Source organism: Eleutherodactylus coqui, chromosome 7 (genome assembly GCF_035609145.1).
Source record: "Eleutherodactylus coqui strain aEleCoq1 chromosome 7, aEleCoq1.hap1, whole genome shotgun sequence".
In the NCBI taxonomy this organism is placed as follows: Eukaryota; Metazoa; Chordata; class Amphibia; order Anura; family Eleutherodactylidae; genus Eleutherodactylus; species Eleutherodactylus coqui.
The window spans coordinates 227,286,164-227,299,900 of NC_089843.1; the positions used below are offsets into that span (position 1 = coordinate 227,286,164).

Consider the following 13,737-nt stretch of genomic DNA (forward strand, 5'->3'; position numbering starts at 1 on the left):
CTTAGAGGAGCTAAGAAGAGCATTATTCAGAGCCTGGATAGCTCAGTCGGTAGAGCATCAGACTTTTAATCTGAGGGTCCAGGGTTCAAGTCCCTGTTCAGGCGTACTTGCTAAAGCAAGCTGTCAAATGTCTTTATTGAGCACATCTTTGATTTTCCACTGAGTCTTTGCTTCTTTATTGTCGTGTTCTACTGTGCAAAACTGAGGGTATAGAAGCAGCTTGAGAAAATCTTTGTTTTTTGCAGAAACAACCCTTCTATGTCTGTTTAGCAAATTTTGAGCACATTTTTGATTTTCCACCAAAGCTTTGTTTCTTTACCTCCATATTTTATGTTAAGACACTTAGAGGAGCTAAGAAGAGCATTTTTCAGAGCCTGGATAGCTCAGTCGGTAGAGCATCAGACTTTTAATCTGAGGGTCCAGGGTTCAAGTCCCTGTTCAGGCGTACTTGCTAAAGCAAGCTGTCAAATGTCTTTATTAAGCATATCTTTGATTTTCCACTGAGTCTCTGCATCTTCAGTGCCGTGTTCTACTGTGCAAAACCAAGGGTATAGAAGCAGCTTGAGAACATCTTTGCTTATTGCAGAAACAACCCTTCTATGTCTGTTTAGCAGATTTTGAGCACATTTTTGATTTTCCACCAAAGCTTTGTTTCTTTACCTCCATATTTTATGTTAAGACGCTTAGAGGAGCTAAGAAGAGCATTTTTCAGAGCCTGGATAGCTCAGTCAGTAGAGCATCAGACTTTTAATCTGAGGGTCCAGGGTTCAAGTTCCTGTTCAGGCGTACTAGCTAAAGCAAGCTGTCCAATGTCTTTATTGAACACATCTTTGATTTTCCACTGAGTCTTTGCTTCTTTATTGTCGTGTTCTACTGTGCAAAACTGAGGGTATAGAAGCAGCTTGAGAAAATCTTTGTTTTTTGCAGAAACAACCCTTCTATGTCTGTTTAGTAGATTTTGAGCACATTTTTGAGTTTCCACCAAAGCTTTGTTTCTTTACCTCCATATTTTATGTTAAGACGCTTAGAGGAGCTAAGAAGAGCATTTTTCAGAGCCTGGATAGCTCAGTCGGTAGAGCATCAGACTTTTAATCTGAGGGTCCAGGGTTCAAGTCCCTGTTCAGGCGTACTTGCTAAAGCAAGCTGTCAAATGTCTTTATTGAGCACATCTTTGATTTTCCACTGAGTCTTTGCTTCTTTATTGTCGTGTTCTACTGTGCAAAACTGAGGGTATAGAAGCAGCTTGAGAAAATCTTTGTTTTTTGCAGAAACAACTCTTCTATGTCTGTTTAGCTCAGTCGGTATAGCATTTACTAAAGCAAGCTGTCAAATGTCTTTATTGAGCACATATTTGATTTTCCACTGAGTCTTTGCTTCTTTATTGTCGTGTTCTACTGTGCAAAACTGAGGGTATAGAAGCAGCTTGAGAAAATCTTTGTTTTTTGCAGAAACAACCCTTCTATGTCTGTTTAGCAAATTTTGGGTACATTTTTGATTTTCCACCAAAGCTTTGTTTCTTTACCTCCATATTTTATGTTAAGACGCTTAACATAAAAGCGGTAGAGCATCAGACTTTTAATCTGAGGGTCCAGGGTTCAAGTCCCTGTTCAGGCGTACTTCCTAAAGCAAGCTGTCAAATGTCTTTATTGAGCAAATCTTTGATTTTCCACTGAGTCTTTGCTTCTTTATTGTCGTGTTCTACTGTGCAAAACTGACGGTATAGTAGCAGCTTGAGAACATCTTTGTTTTTTGCAGAAACAACCCTTCTATGTCTGTTTAGCAAATTTTGGGTACATTGTTGATTTTCCACCAAAGCTTTGTTTCTTTACCTCCATATTTTATGTTAAGACGCTTAGAGGAGCTAAGAAGAGCGTTTTTCAGAGCCTGGATAGCTCAGTCGGTAGAGCATCAGACTTTTAATCTGAGGGTCCAGGGTTCAAGTCCCTGTTCAGGCGTGCTTGCTAAAGCAAGCTGTCAAATGTCTTTATTGAGCACATCTTTGATTTTCCACTGAGTCTTTGCTTCTGTATTGTCGTGTTCTACTGTGCAAAACCAACCAACCAAGCAGCTTGAGAACATCTTTGTTTTTTGCAGAAACAACCCTTCTATGTCTGTTTAGTAGATTTTGAGCACATTTTTGAGTTTCCACCAAAGCTTTGTTTCTTTACCTCCATATTTTATGTTAAGACGCTTAGAGGAGCTAAGAAGAGCATTTTTCAGAGCCTGGATAGCTCAGTCAGTAGAGCATCAGACTTTTAATCTGAGGGTCCAGGGTTCAAGTTCCTGTTCAGGCGTACTAGCTAAAGCAAGCTGTCCAATGTCTTTATTGAACACATCTTTGATTTTCCACTGAGTCTTTGCTTCTTTATTGTCGTGTTCTACTGTGCAAAACTGAGGGTATAGAAGCAGCTTGAGAAAATCTTTGTTTTTTGCAGAAACAACCCTTCTATGTCTGTTTAGTAGATTTTGAGCACATTTTTGAGTTTCCACCAAAGCTTTGTTTCTTTACCTCCATATTTTATGTTAAGACGCTTAGAGGAGCTAAGAAGAGCATTTTTCAGAGCCTGGATAGCTCAGTCGGTAGAGCATCAGACTTTTAATCTGAGGGTCCAGGGTTCAAGTCCCTGTTCAGGCGTACTTGCTAAAGCAAGCTGTCAAATGTCTTTATTGAGCACATCTTTGATTTTCCACTGAGTCTTTGCTTCTTTATTGTCGTGTTCTACTGTGCAAAACTGAGGGTATAGAAGCAGCTTGAGAAAATCTTTGTTTTTTGCAGAAACAACTCTTCTATGTCTGTTTAGCTCAGTCGGTATAGCATTTACTAAAGCAAGCTGTCAAATGTCTTTATTGAGCACATATTTGATTTTCCACTGAGTCTTTGCTTCTTTATTGTCGTGTTCTACTGTGCAAAACTGAGGGTATAGAAGCAGCTTGAGAAAATCTTTGTTTTTTGCAGAAACAACCCTTCTATGTCTGTTTAGCAAATTTTGGGTACATTTTTGATTTTCCACCAAAGCTTTGTTTCTTTACCTCCATATTTTATGTTAAGACGCTTAACATAAAAGCGGTAGAGCATCAGACTTTTAATCTGAGGGTCCAGGGTTCAAGTCCCTGTTCAGGCGTACTTCCTAAAGCAAGCTGTCAAATGTCTTTATTGAGCAAATCTTTGATTTTCCACTGAGTCTTTGCTTCTTTATTGTCGTGTTCTACTGTGCAAAACTGACGGTATAGTAGCAGCTTGAGAACATCTTTGTTTTTTGCAGAAACAACCCTTCTATGTCTGTTTAGCAAATTTTGGGTACATTGTTGATTTTCCACCAAAGCTTTGTTTCTTTACCTCCATATTTTATGTTAAGACGCTTAGAGGAGCTAAGAAGAGCGTTTTTCAGAGCCTGGATAGCTCAGTCGGTAGAGCATCAGACTTTTAATCTGAGGGTCCAGGGTTCAAGTCCCTGTTCAGGCGTGCTTGCTAAAGCAAGCTGTCAAATGTCTTTATTGAGCACATCTTTGATTTTCCACTGAGTCTTTGCTTCTGTATTGTCGTGTTCTACTGTGCAAAACCAACCAACCAAGCAGCTTGAGAACATCTTTGTTTTTTGCAGAAACAACCCTTCTATGTCTGTTTAGTAGATTTTGAGCACATTTTTGAGTTTCCACCAAAGCTTTGTTTCTTTACCTCCATATTTTATGTTAAGACGCTTAGAGGAGCTAAGAAGATCATTTTTCAGAGCCTGGATAGCTCAGTCGGTAGAGCATCAGACTTTTAATCTGAGGGTCCAGGGTTCAAGTCCCTGTTCAGGTGTACTTGCTAAAGCAAGCTGTCAAATGTCTTTATTGAGCACATCTTTGATTTTCCACTGAGTCTCTGCATCTTCAGTGCCGTGTTCTACTGTGCAAAACCAAGGGTATAGAAGCAGCTTGAGAACATCTTTGCTTATTGCAGAAACAACCCTTCTATGTCTGTTTAGCAGATTTTGAGCACATTTTTGATTTTCCACCAAAGCTTTGTTTCTTTACCTCCATATTTTATGTTAAGATGCTTAGAGGAGCTAAGAAGAGCATTTTTCAGAGCCTGGATAGCTCAGTCGGTAGAGCATCAGACTTTTAATCTGAGGGTCCAGGGTTCAAGTCCCTGTTCAGGCGTACTTGCTAAAGCAAGCTGTCAAATGTCTTTATTGAGCACATCTTTGAACTTCCACTGAGTCTTTGCTTCTGTATTGTCGTGTTCTACTGTGCAAAACCAAGGGTATAGAAGCAGCTTGAGAAAATCTTTGTTTTTTGCAGAAACAACCCTTCTATGTCTGTTTAGCAAATTTTGGGTAAATTGTGGATTTTCCACCAAAGCTTTGTTTCTTTACCTCCATATTTTATGTTAAGACGCTTAGAGGAGCTAAGAAGAGCACTTTTCAGAGACTGGATAGCTCAGTCGGTTGAGCATCAGACTTTTAATCTGAGGGTCCAGGGTTCAAGTCCCTGTTCAGGCGTACTTGCTAAAGCAAGTCTCTGCATCTTCAGTGCCGTGTTCTACGGTGCAAAACCAAGGGTATAGAAGCAGCTTGAGAACATCTTTGCTTATTGCAGAAACAACCCTTCTATGTCTGTTTTGCAAATTTTGAGCACATTTTTGATTTTCCACCAAAGCTTTGTTTCTTTACCTCCATATTTTATGTTAAGACGCTTAGAGGAGCTAAGAAGAGCATTTTTCAGAGCCTGGATAGCTCAGTCAGTAGAGCATCAGACTTTTAATCTGAGGGTCCAGGGTTCAAGTTCTTGTTCAGGCGTACTTGCTAAAGCAAGCTGTCCAATGTCTTTATTGAACACATCTTTGATTTTCCACTGAGTCTTTGCTTCTTTATTGTCGTGTTCTACTGTGCAAAACCAAGGGTATAGAAGCAGCTTGAGAACATCTTTGCTTATTGCAGAAACAACCCTTCTATGTCTGTTTAGCAGATTTTGAGCACATTTTTGATTTTCCACCAAAGCTTTGTTTCTTTACCTCCATATTTTATGTTAAGACACTTAGAGGAGCTAAGAAGAGCATTTTTCAGAGCCTGGATAGCTCAGTCGGTAGAGCATCAGACTTTTAATCTGAGGGTCCAGGGTTCAAGTCCCTGTTCAGGCGTACTTGCTAAAGCAAGCTGTCAAATGTCTTTATTGAGCATATCTTTGATTTTCCACTGAGTCTCTGCATCTTCAGTGCCGTGTTCTACTGTGCAAAACCAAGGGTATAGAAGCAGCTTGAGAACATCTTTGCTTATTGCAGAAACAACCCTTCTATGTCTGTTTAGCAGATTTTGAGCACATTTTTGATTTTCCACCAAAGCTTTGTTTCTTTACCTCCATATTTTATGTTAAGACGCTTAGAGGAGCTAAGAAGAGCATTTTTCAGAGCCTGGATAGCTCAGTCAGTAGAGCATCAGACTTTTAATCTGAGGGTCCAGGGTTCAAGTTCCTGTTCAGGCGTACTAGCTAAAGCAAGCTGTCCAATGTCTTTATTGAACACATCTTTGATTTTCCACTGAGTCTTTGCTTCTTTATTGTCGTGTTCTACTGTGCAAAACTGACGGTATAGTAGCAGCTTGAGAACATCTTTGTTTTTTGCAGAAACAACCCTTCTATGTCTGTTTAGCAAATTTTGGGTACATTGTTGATTTTCCACCAAAGCTTTGTTTCTTTACCTCCATATTTTATGTTAAGACGCTTAACATAAAAGCGGTAGAGCATCAGACTTTTAATCTGAGGGTCTAGGGTTCAAGTCCCTGTTCAGGCGTACTTGCTAAAGCAAGCTGTCAAATGTCTTTATTGAGCACATCTTTGATTTTCCACTGAGTCTCTGCATCTTCAGTGCCGTGTTCTACTGTGCAAAACTGAGGGTATAGAAGCAGCTTGAGAAAATCTTTGTTTTTTGCAGAAACAACCCTTCTATGTCTGTTTAGCAGATTTTGAGCACATTTTTGATTTTCCACTAAAGCTTTGTTTCTTTACCTCCATATTTTATGTTAAGACGCTTAGAGGAGCTAAGAAGAGCATTTTTCAGAGCCTGGATAGCTCAGTCGGTAGAGCATCAGACTTTTAATCTGAGGGTCCAGGGTTCAAGTCCCTGTTCAGGCGTACTTGCTAAAGCAAGCTGTCAAATGTCTTTATTGAGCACATCTTTGATTTTCCACTGAGTCTCTGCATCTTCAGTGCCGTGTTCTACTGTGCAAAACCAAGGGTATAGAAGCAGCTTGAGAACATCTTTGCTTATTGCAGAAACAATCCTTCTATGTCTGTTTAGCAGATTTTGAGCACATTTTTGATTTTCCACCAAAGCTTTGTTTCTTTACCTCCATATTTTATGTTAAGACGCTTAGAGGAGCTAAGAAGAGCATTTTTCAGAGCCTGGATAGCTCAGTCGGTAGAGCATCAGACTTTTAATCTGAGGGTCCAGGGTTCAAGTCCCTGTTCAGGCGTACTTGCTAAAGCAAGCTGTCAAATGTCTTTATTGAGCACATCTTTGAACTTCCACTGAGTCTTTGCTTCTGTATTGTCGTGTTCTACTGTGCAAAACCAAGGGTATAGAAGCAGCTTGAGAAAATCTTTGTTTTTTGCAGAAACAACCCTTCTATGTCTGTTTAGCAAATTTTGGGTAAATTGTGGATTTTCCACCAAAGCTTTGTTTCTTTACCTCCATATTTTATGTTAAGACGCTTAGAGGAGCTAAGAAGAGCACTTTTCAGAGACTGGATAGCTCAGTCGGTAGAGCATCAGACTTTTAATCTGAGGGTCCAGGGTTCAAGTCCCTGTTCAGGCGTACTTGCTAAAGCAAGTCTCTGCATCTTCAGTGCCGTGTTCTACGGTGCAAAACCAAGGGTATAGAAGCAGCTTGAGAACATCTTTGCTTATTGCAGAAACAACCCTTCTATGTCTGTTTTGCAAATTTTGAGCACATTTTTGATTTTCCACCAAAGCTTTGTTTCTTTACCTCCATATTTTATGTTAAGACGCTTAGAGGAGCTAAGAAGAGCATTTTTCAGAGCCTGGATAGCTCAGTCAGTAGAGCATCAGACTTTTAATCTGAGGGTCCAGGGTTCAAGTTCTTGTTCAGGCGTACTTGCTAAAGCAAGCTGTCCAATGTCTTTATTGAACACATCTTTGATTTTCCACTGAGTCTTTGCTTCTTTATTGTCGTGTTCTACTGTGCAAAACTGAGGGTATAGAAGCAGCTTGAGAAAATCTTTGTTTTTTGCAGAAACAACCCTTCTATGTCTGTTTAGCAAATTTTGAGCACATTTTTGATTTTCCACCAAAGCTTTGTTTCTTTACCTCCATATTTTATGTTAAGACACTTAGAGGAGCTAAGAAGAGCATTTTTCAGAGCCTGGATAGCTCAGTCGGTAGAGCATCAGACTTTTAATCTGAGGGTCCAGGGTTCAAGTCCCTGTTCAGGCGTACTTGCTAAAGCAAGCTGTCAAATGTCTTTATTGAGCATATCTTTGATTTTCCACTGAGTCTCTGCATCTTCAGTGCCGTGTTCTACTGTGCAAAACCAAGGGTATAGAAGCAGCTTGAGAACATCTTTGCTTATTGCAGAAACAACCCTTCTATGTCTGTTTAGCAGATTTTGAGCACATTTTTGATTTTCCACCAAAGCTTTGTTTCTTTACCTCCATATTTTATGTTAAGACACTTAGAGGAGCTAAGAAGAGCATTTTTCAGAGCCTGGATAGCTCAGTCGGTAGAGCATCAGACTTTTAAGCTGAGGGTCCAGGGTTCAAGTCCCTGTTCAGGCGTACTTGCTAAAGCAAGCTGTCAAATGTCTTTATTGAGCATATCTTTGATTTTCCACTGAGTCTCTGCATCTTCAGTGCCGTGTTCTACTGTGCAAAACCAAGGGTATAGAAGCAGCTTGAGAACATCTTTGCTTATTGCAGAAACAACCCTTCTATGTCTGTTTAGCAGATTTTGAGCACATTTTTGATTTTCCACCAAAGCTTTGTTTCTTTACCTCCATATTTTATGTTAAGACGCTTAGAGGAGCTAAGAAGAGCATTTTTCAGAGCCTGGATAGCTCAGTCAGTAGAGCATCAGACTTTTAATCTGAGGGTCCAGGGTTCAAGTTCCTGTCCAGGCGTACTAGCTAAAGCAAGCTGTCCAATGTCTTTATTGAACACATCTTTGATTTTCCACTGAGTCTTTGCTTCTTTATTGTCGTGTTCTACTGTGCAAAACTGACGGTATAGTAGCAGCTTGAGAACATCTTTGTTTTTTGCTGAAACAACCCTTCTATGTCTGTTTAGCAAATTTTGGGTACATTGTTGATTTTCCACCAAAGCTTTGTTTCTTTACCTCCATATTTTATGTTAAGACGCTTAACATAAAAGCGGTAGAGCATCAGACTTTTAATCTGAGGGTCTAGGGTTCAAGTCCCTGTTCAGGCGTACTTGCTAAAGCAAGCTGTCAAATGTCTTTATTAAGCATATCTTTGATTTTCCACTGAGTCTCTGCATCTTCAGTGCCGTGTTCTACTGTGCAAAACCAAGGGTATAGAAGCAGCTTGAGAACATCTTTGCTTATTGCAGAAACAACCCTTCTATGTCTGTTTAGCAGATTTTGAGCACATTTTTGATTTTCCACCAAAGCTTTGTTTCTTTACCTCCATATTTTATGTTAAGACGCTTAGAGGAGCTAAGAAGAGCATTTTTCAGAGCCTGGATAGCTCAGTCAGTAGAGCATCAGACTTTTAATCTGAGGGTCCAGGGTTCAAGTTCCTGTTCAGGCGTACTAGCTAAAGCAAGCTGTCCAATGTCTTTATTGAACACATCTTTGATTTTCCACTGAGTCTTTGCTTCTTTATTGTCGTGTTCTACTGTGCAAAACTGAGGGTATAGAAGCAGCTTGAGAAAATCTTTGTTTTTTGCAGAAACAACCCTTCTATGTCTGTTTAGTAGATTTTGAGCACATTTTTGAGTTTCCACCAAAGCTTTGTTTCTTTACCTCCATATTTTATGTTAAGACGCTTAGAGGAGCTAAGAAGAGCATTTTTCAGAGCCTGGATAGCTCAGTCGGTAGAGCATCAGACTTTTAATCTGAGGGTCCAGGGTTCAAGTCCCTGTTCAGGCGTACTTGCTAAAGCAAGCTGTCAAATGTCTTTATTGAGCACATCTTTGATTTTCCACTGAGTCTTTGCTTCTTTATTGTCGTGTTCTACTGTGCAAAACTGAGGGTATAGAAGCAGCTTGAGAAAATCTTTGTTTTTTGCAGAAACAACTCTTCTATGTCTGTTTAGCTCAGTCGGTATAGCATTTACTAAAGCAAGCTGTCAAATGTCTTTATTGAGCACATATTTGATTTTCCACTGAGTCTTTGCTTCTTTATTGTCGTGTTCTACTGTGCAAAACTGAGGGTATAGAAGCAGCTTGAGAAAATCTTTGTTTTTTGCAGAAACAACCCTTCTATGTCTGTTTAGCAAATTTTGGGTACATTTTTGATTTTCCACCAAAGCTTTGTTTCTTTACCTCCATATTTTATGTTAAGACGCTTAACATAAAAGCGGTAGAGCATCAGACTTTTAATCTGAGGGTCCAGGGTTCAAGTCCCTGTTCAGGCGTACTTCCTAAAGCAAGCTGTCAAATGTCTTTATTGAGCAAATCTTTGATTTTCCACTGAGTCTTTGCTTCTTTATTGTCGTCTTCTACTGTGCAAAACTGACGGTATAGTAGCAGCTTGAGAACATCTTTGTTTTTTGCAGAAACAACCCTTCTATGTCTGTTTAGCAAATTTTGGGTACATTGTTGATTTTCCACCAAAGCTTTGTTTCTTTACCTCCATATTTTATGTTAAGACGCTTAGAGGAGCTAAGAAGAGCATTTTTCAGAGCCTGGATAGCTCAGTCGGTAGAGCATCAGACTTTTAATCTGAGGGTCCAGGGTTCAAGTCCCTGTTCAGGCGTGCTTGCTAAAGCAAGCTGTCAAATGTCTTTATTGAGCACATCTTTGATTTTCCACTGAGTCTTTGCTTCTGTATTGTCGTGTTCTACTGTGCAAAACCAACCAACCAAGCAGCTTGAGAACATCTTTGTTTTTTGCAGAAACAACCCTTCTATGTCTGTTTAGTAGATTTTGAGCACATTTTTGAGTTTCCACCAAAGCTTTGTTTCTTTACCTCCATATTTTATGTTAAGACGCTTAGAGGAGCTAAGAAGATCATTTTTCAGAGCCTGGATAGCTCAGTCGGTAGAGCATCAGACTTTTAATCTGAGGGTCCAGGGTTCAAGTCCCTGTTCAGGCGTACTTGCTAAAGCAAGCTGTCAAATGTCTTTATTGAGCACATCTTTGATTTTCCACTGAGTCTCTGCATCTTCAGTGCCGTGTTCTACTGTGCAAAACCAAGGGTATAGAAGCAGCTTGAGAACATCTTTGCTTATTGCAGAAACAACCCTTCTATGTCTGTTTAGCAGATTTTGAGCACATTTTTGATTTTCCACCAAAGCTTTGTTTCTTTACCTCCATATTTTATGTTAAGACGCTTAGAGGAGCTAAGAAGAGCATTTTTCAGAGCCTGGATAGCTCAGTCAGTAGAGCATCAGACTTTTAATCTGAGGGTCCAGGGTTCAAGTCCCTGTTCAGGCGTACTTGCTAAAGCAAGCTGTCAAATGTCTTTATTGAGCACATCTTTGAACTTCCACTGAGTCTTTGCTTCTGTATTGTCGTGTTCTACTGTGCAAAACCAAGGGTATAGAAGCAGCTTGAGAAAATCTTTGTTTTTTGCAGAAACAACCCTTCTATGTCTGTTTAGCAAATTTTGGGTAAATTGTGGATTTTCCACCAAAGCTTTGTTTCTTTACCTCCATATTTTATGTTAAGACGCTTAGAGGAGCTAAGAAGAGCACTTTTCAGAGACTGGATAGCTCAGTCGGTTGAGCATCAGACTTTTAATCTGAGGGTCCAGGGTTCAAGTCCCTGTTCAGGCGTACTTGCTAAAGCAAGTCTCTGCATCTTCAGTGCCGTGTTCTACGGTGCAAAACCAAGGGTATAGAAGCAGCTTGAGAACATCTTTGCTTATTGCAGAAACAACCCTTCTATGTCTGTTTTGCAAATTTTGAGCACATTTTTGATTTTCCACCAAAGCTTTGTTTCTTTACCTCCATATTTTATGTTAAGACGCTTAGAGGAGCTAAGAAGAGCATTTTTCAGAGCCTGGATAGCTCAGTCAGTAGAGCATCAGACTTTTAATCTGAGGGTCCAGGGTTCAAGTTCTTGTTCAGGCGTACTTGCTAAAGCAAGCTGTCCAATGTCTTTATTGAACACATCTTTGATTTTCCACTGAGTCTTTGCTTCTTTATTGTCGTGTTCTACTGTGCAAAACTGAGGGTATAGAAGCAGCTTGAGAAAATCTTTGTTTTTTGCAGAAACAACCCTTCTATGTCTGTTTAGCAAATTTTGAGCACATTTTTGATTTTCCACCAAAGCTTTGTTTCTTTACCTCCATATTTTATGTTAAGACACTTAGAGGAGCTAAGAAGAGCATTTTTCAGAGCCTGGATAGCTCAGTCGGTAGAGCATCAGACTTTTAATCTGAGGGTCCAGGGTTCAAGTCCCTGTTCAGGCGTACTTGCTAAAGCAAGCTGTCAAATGTCTTTATTGAGCATATCTTTGATTTTCCACTGAGTCTCTGCATCTTCAGTGCCGTGTTCTACTGTGCAAAACCAAGGGTATAGAAGCAGCTTGAGAACATCTTTGCTTATTGCAGAAACAACCCTTCTATGTCTGTTTAGCAGATTTTGAGCACATTTTTGATTTTCCACCAAAGCTTTGTTTCTTTACCTCCATATTTTATGTTAAGACACTTAGAGGAGCTAAGAAGAGCATTTTTCAGAGCCTGGATAGCTCAGTCGGTAGAGCATCAGACTTTTAATCTGAGGGTCCAGGGTTCAAGTCCCTGTTCAGGCGTACTTGCTAAAGCAAGCTGTCAAATGTCTTTATTGAGCATATCTTTGATTTTCCACTGAGTCTCTGCATCTTCAGTGCCGTGTTCTACTGTGCAAAACCAAGGGTATAGAAGCAGCTTGAGAACATCTTTGCTTATTGCAGAAACAACCCTTCTATGTCTGTTTAGCAGATTTTGAGCACATTTTTGATTTTCCACCAAAGCTTTGTTTCTTTACCTCCATATTTTATGTTAAGACGCTTAGAGGAGCTAAGAAGAGCATTTTTCAGAGCCTGGATAGCTCAGTCAGTAGAGCATCAGACTTTTAATCTGAGGGTCCAGGGTTCAAGTTCCTGTTCAGGCGTACTAGCTAAAGCAAGCTGTCCAATGTCTTTATTGAACACATCTTTGATTTTCCACTGAGTCTTTGCTTCTTTATTGTCGTGTTCTACTGTGCAAAACTGACGGTATAGTAGCAGCTTGAGAACATCTTTGTTTTTTGCAGAAACAACCCTTCTATGTCTGTTTAGCAAATTTTGGGTACATTGTTGATTTTCCACCAAAGCTTTGTTTCTTTACCTCCATATTTTATGTTAAGACGCTTAACATAAAAGCGGTAGAGCATCAGACTTTTAATCTGAGGGTCTAGGGTTCAAGTCCCTGTTCAGGCGTACTTGCTAAAGCAAGCTGTCAAATGTCTTTATTGAGCACATCTTTGATTTTCCACTGAGTCTCTGCATCTTCAGTGCCGTGTTCTACTGTGCAAAACTGAGGGTATAGAAGCAGCTTGAGAAAATCTTTGTTTTTTGCAGAAACAACCCTTCTATGTCTGTTTAGCAGATTTTGAGCACATTTTTGATTTTCCACTAAAGCTTTGTTTCTTTACCTCCATATTTTATGTTAAGACGCTTAGAGGAGCTAAGAAGAGCATTTTTCAGAGCCTGGATAGCTCAGTCGGTAGAGCATCAGACTTTTAATCTGAGGGTCCAGGGTTCAAGTCCCTGTTCAGGCGTACTTGCTAAAGCAAGCTGTCAAATGTCTTTATTGAGCACATCTTTGATTTTCCACTGAGTCTCTGCATCTTCAGTGCCGTGTTCTACTGTGCAAAACCAAGGGTATAGAAGCAGCTTGAGAACATCTTTGCTTATTGCAGAAACAATCCTTCTATGTCTGTTTAGCAGATTTTGAGCACATTTTTGATTTTCCACCAAAGCTTTGTTTCTTTACCTCCATATTTTATGTTAAGACGCTTAGAGGAGCTAAGAAGAGCATTTTTCAGAGCCTGGATAGCTCAGTCGGTAGAGCATCAGACTTTTAATCTGAGGGTCCAGGGTTCAAGTCCCTGTTCAGGCGTACTTGCTAAAGCAAGCTGTCAAATGTCTTTATTGAGCACATCTTTGAACTTCCACTGAGTCTTTGCTTCTGTATTGTCGTGTTCTACTGTGCAAAACCAAGGGTATAGAAGCAGCTTGAGAAAATCTTTGTTTTTTTGCAGAAACAACCCTTCTATGTCTGTTTAGCAGATTTTGAGCACATTTTTGATTTTCCACCAAAGCTTTGTTTCTTTACCTCCATATTTTATGTTAAGACACTTAGAGGAGCTAAGAAGAGCATTTTTCAGAGCCTGGATAGCTCAGTCGGTAGAGCATCAGACTTTTAAGCTGAGGGTCCAGGGTTCAAGTCCCTGTTCAGGCGTACTTGCTAAAGCAAGCTGTCAAATGTCTTTATTGAGCATATCTTTGATTTTCCACTGAGTCTCTGCATCTTCAGTGCCGTGTTCTACTGTGCAAAACCAAGGGTATAGAAGCAGCTTGAGAACATCTTTGCTTA

At 39.8% G+C, this 13,737-nt stretch overlaps 18 non-coding genes across 18 annotated transcripts; all 18 read left to right on the plus strand.

The window, feature by feature from the left end:
- The first annotated feature begins 31 nt into the window (after window positions 1–31).
- TRNAK-UUU (transfer RNA lysine (anticodon UUU)) lies at window positions 32–104 on the plus strand. The gene has a single exon. It is a non-coding gene; the product is annotated as a tRNA-Lys (tRNA).
- Window positions 105–372: 268 nt separating this feature from the next.
- TRNAK-UUU (transfer RNA lysine (anticodon UUU)) lies at window positions 373–445 on the plus strand. The gene has a single exon. It is a non-coding gene; the product is annotated as a tRNA-Lys (tRNA).
- Window positions 446–1,054: 609 nt separating this feature from the next.
- TRNAK-UUU (transfer RNA lysine (anticodon UUU)) lies at window positions 1,055–1,127 on the plus strand. The gene has a single exon. It is a non-coding gene; the product is annotated as a tRNA-Lys (tRNA).
- Window positions 1,128–1,882: 755 nt separating this feature from the next.
- TRNAK-UUU (transfer RNA lysine (anticodon UUU)) lies at window positions 1,883–1,955 on the plus strand. Its single transcript has one exon. It is a non-coding gene; the product is annotated as a tRNA-Lys (tRNA).
- A 607-nt stretch (window positions 1,956–2,562) lies between these two features.
- On the plus strand, window positions 2,563–2,635 carry TRNAK-UUU (transfer RNA lysine (anticodon UUU)). The gene has a single exon. It is a non-coding gene; the product is annotated as a tRNA-Lys (tRNA).
- Window positions 2,636–3,390: 755 nt separating this feature from the next.
- Window positions 3,391–3,463, plus strand: TRNAK-UUU (transfer RNA lysine (anticodon UUU)). Its single transcript has one exon. It is a non-coding gene; the product is annotated as a tRNA-Lys (tRNA).
- Window positions 3,464–4,070: 607 nt separating this feature from the next.
- Window positions 4,071–4,143, plus strand: TRNAK-UUU (transfer RNA lysine (anticodon UUU)). Its single transcript has one exon. It is a non-coding gene; the product is annotated as a tRNA-Lys (tRNA).
- Window positions 4,144–5,049: 906 nt separating this feature from the next.
- Window positions 5,050–5,122, plus strand: TRNAK-UUU (transfer RNA lysine (anticodon UUU)). Its single transcript has one exon. It is a non-coding gene; the product is annotated as a tRNA-Lys (tRNA).
- A 916-nt stretch (window positions 5,123–6,038) lies between these two features.
- Window positions 6,039–6,111, plus strand: TRNAK-UUU (transfer RNA lysine (anticodon UUU)). Its single transcript has one exon. It is a non-coding gene; the product is annotated as a tRNA-Lys (tRNA).
- Window positions 6,112–6,379: 268 nt separating this feature from the next.
- On the plus strand, window positions 6,380–6,452 carry TRNAK-UUU (transfer RNA lysine (anticodon UUU)). The gene has a single exon. It is a non-coding gene; the product is annotated as a tRNA-Lys (tRNA).
- A 906-nt stretch (window positions 6,453–7,358) lies between these two features.
- TRNAK-UUU (transfer RNA lysine (anticodon UUU)) lies at window positions 7,359–7,431 on the plus strand. The gene has a single exon. It is a non-coding gene; the product is annotated as a tRNA-Lys (tRNA).
- A 1,598-nt stretch (window positions 7,432–9,029) lies between these two features.
- TRNAK-UUU (transfer RNA lysine (anticodon UUU)) lies at window positions 9,030–9,102 on the plus strand. The gene has a single exon. It is a non-coding gene; the product is annotated as a tRNA-Lys (tRNA).
- Window positions 9,103–9,857: 755 nt separating this feature from the next.
- On the plus strand, window positions 9,858–9,930 carry TRNAK-UUU (transfer RNA lysine (anticodon UUU)). Its single transcript has one exon. It is a non-coding gene; the product is annotated as a tRNA-Lys (tRNA).
- A 266-nt stretch (window positions 9,931–10,196) lies between these two features.
- TRNAK-UUU (transfer RNA lysine (anticodon UUU)) lies at window positions 10,197–10,269 on the plus strand. The gene has a single exon. It is a non-coding gene; the product is annotated as a tRNA-Lys (tRNA).
- A 1,247-nt stretch (window positions 10,270–11,516) lies between these two features.
- On the plus strand, window positions 11,517–11,589 carry TRNAK-UUU (transfer RNA lysine (anticodon UUU)). The gene has a single exon. It is a non-coding gene; the product is annotated as a tRNA-Lys (tRNA).
- A 268-nt stretch (window positions 11,590–11,857) lies between these two features.
- Window positions 11,858–11,930, plus strand: TRNAK-UUU (transfer RNA lysine (anticodon UUU)). Its single transcript has one exon. It is a non-coding gene; the product is annotated as a tRNA-Lys (tRNA).
- A 916-nt stretch (window positions 11,931–12,846) lies between these two features.
- TRNAK-UUU (transfer RNA lysine (anticodon UUU)) lies at window positions 12,847–12,919 on the plus strand. Its single transcript has one exon. It is a non-coding gene; the product is annotated as a tRNA-Lys (tRNA).
- Window positions 12,920–13,187: 268 nt separating this feature from the next.
- TRNAK-UUU (transfer RNA lysine (anticodon UUU)) lies at window positions 13,188–13,260 on the plus strand. The gene has a single exon. It is a non-coding gene; the product is annotated as a tRNA-Lys (tRNA).
- Window positions 13,261–13,737: the final 477 nt, after the last annotated feature.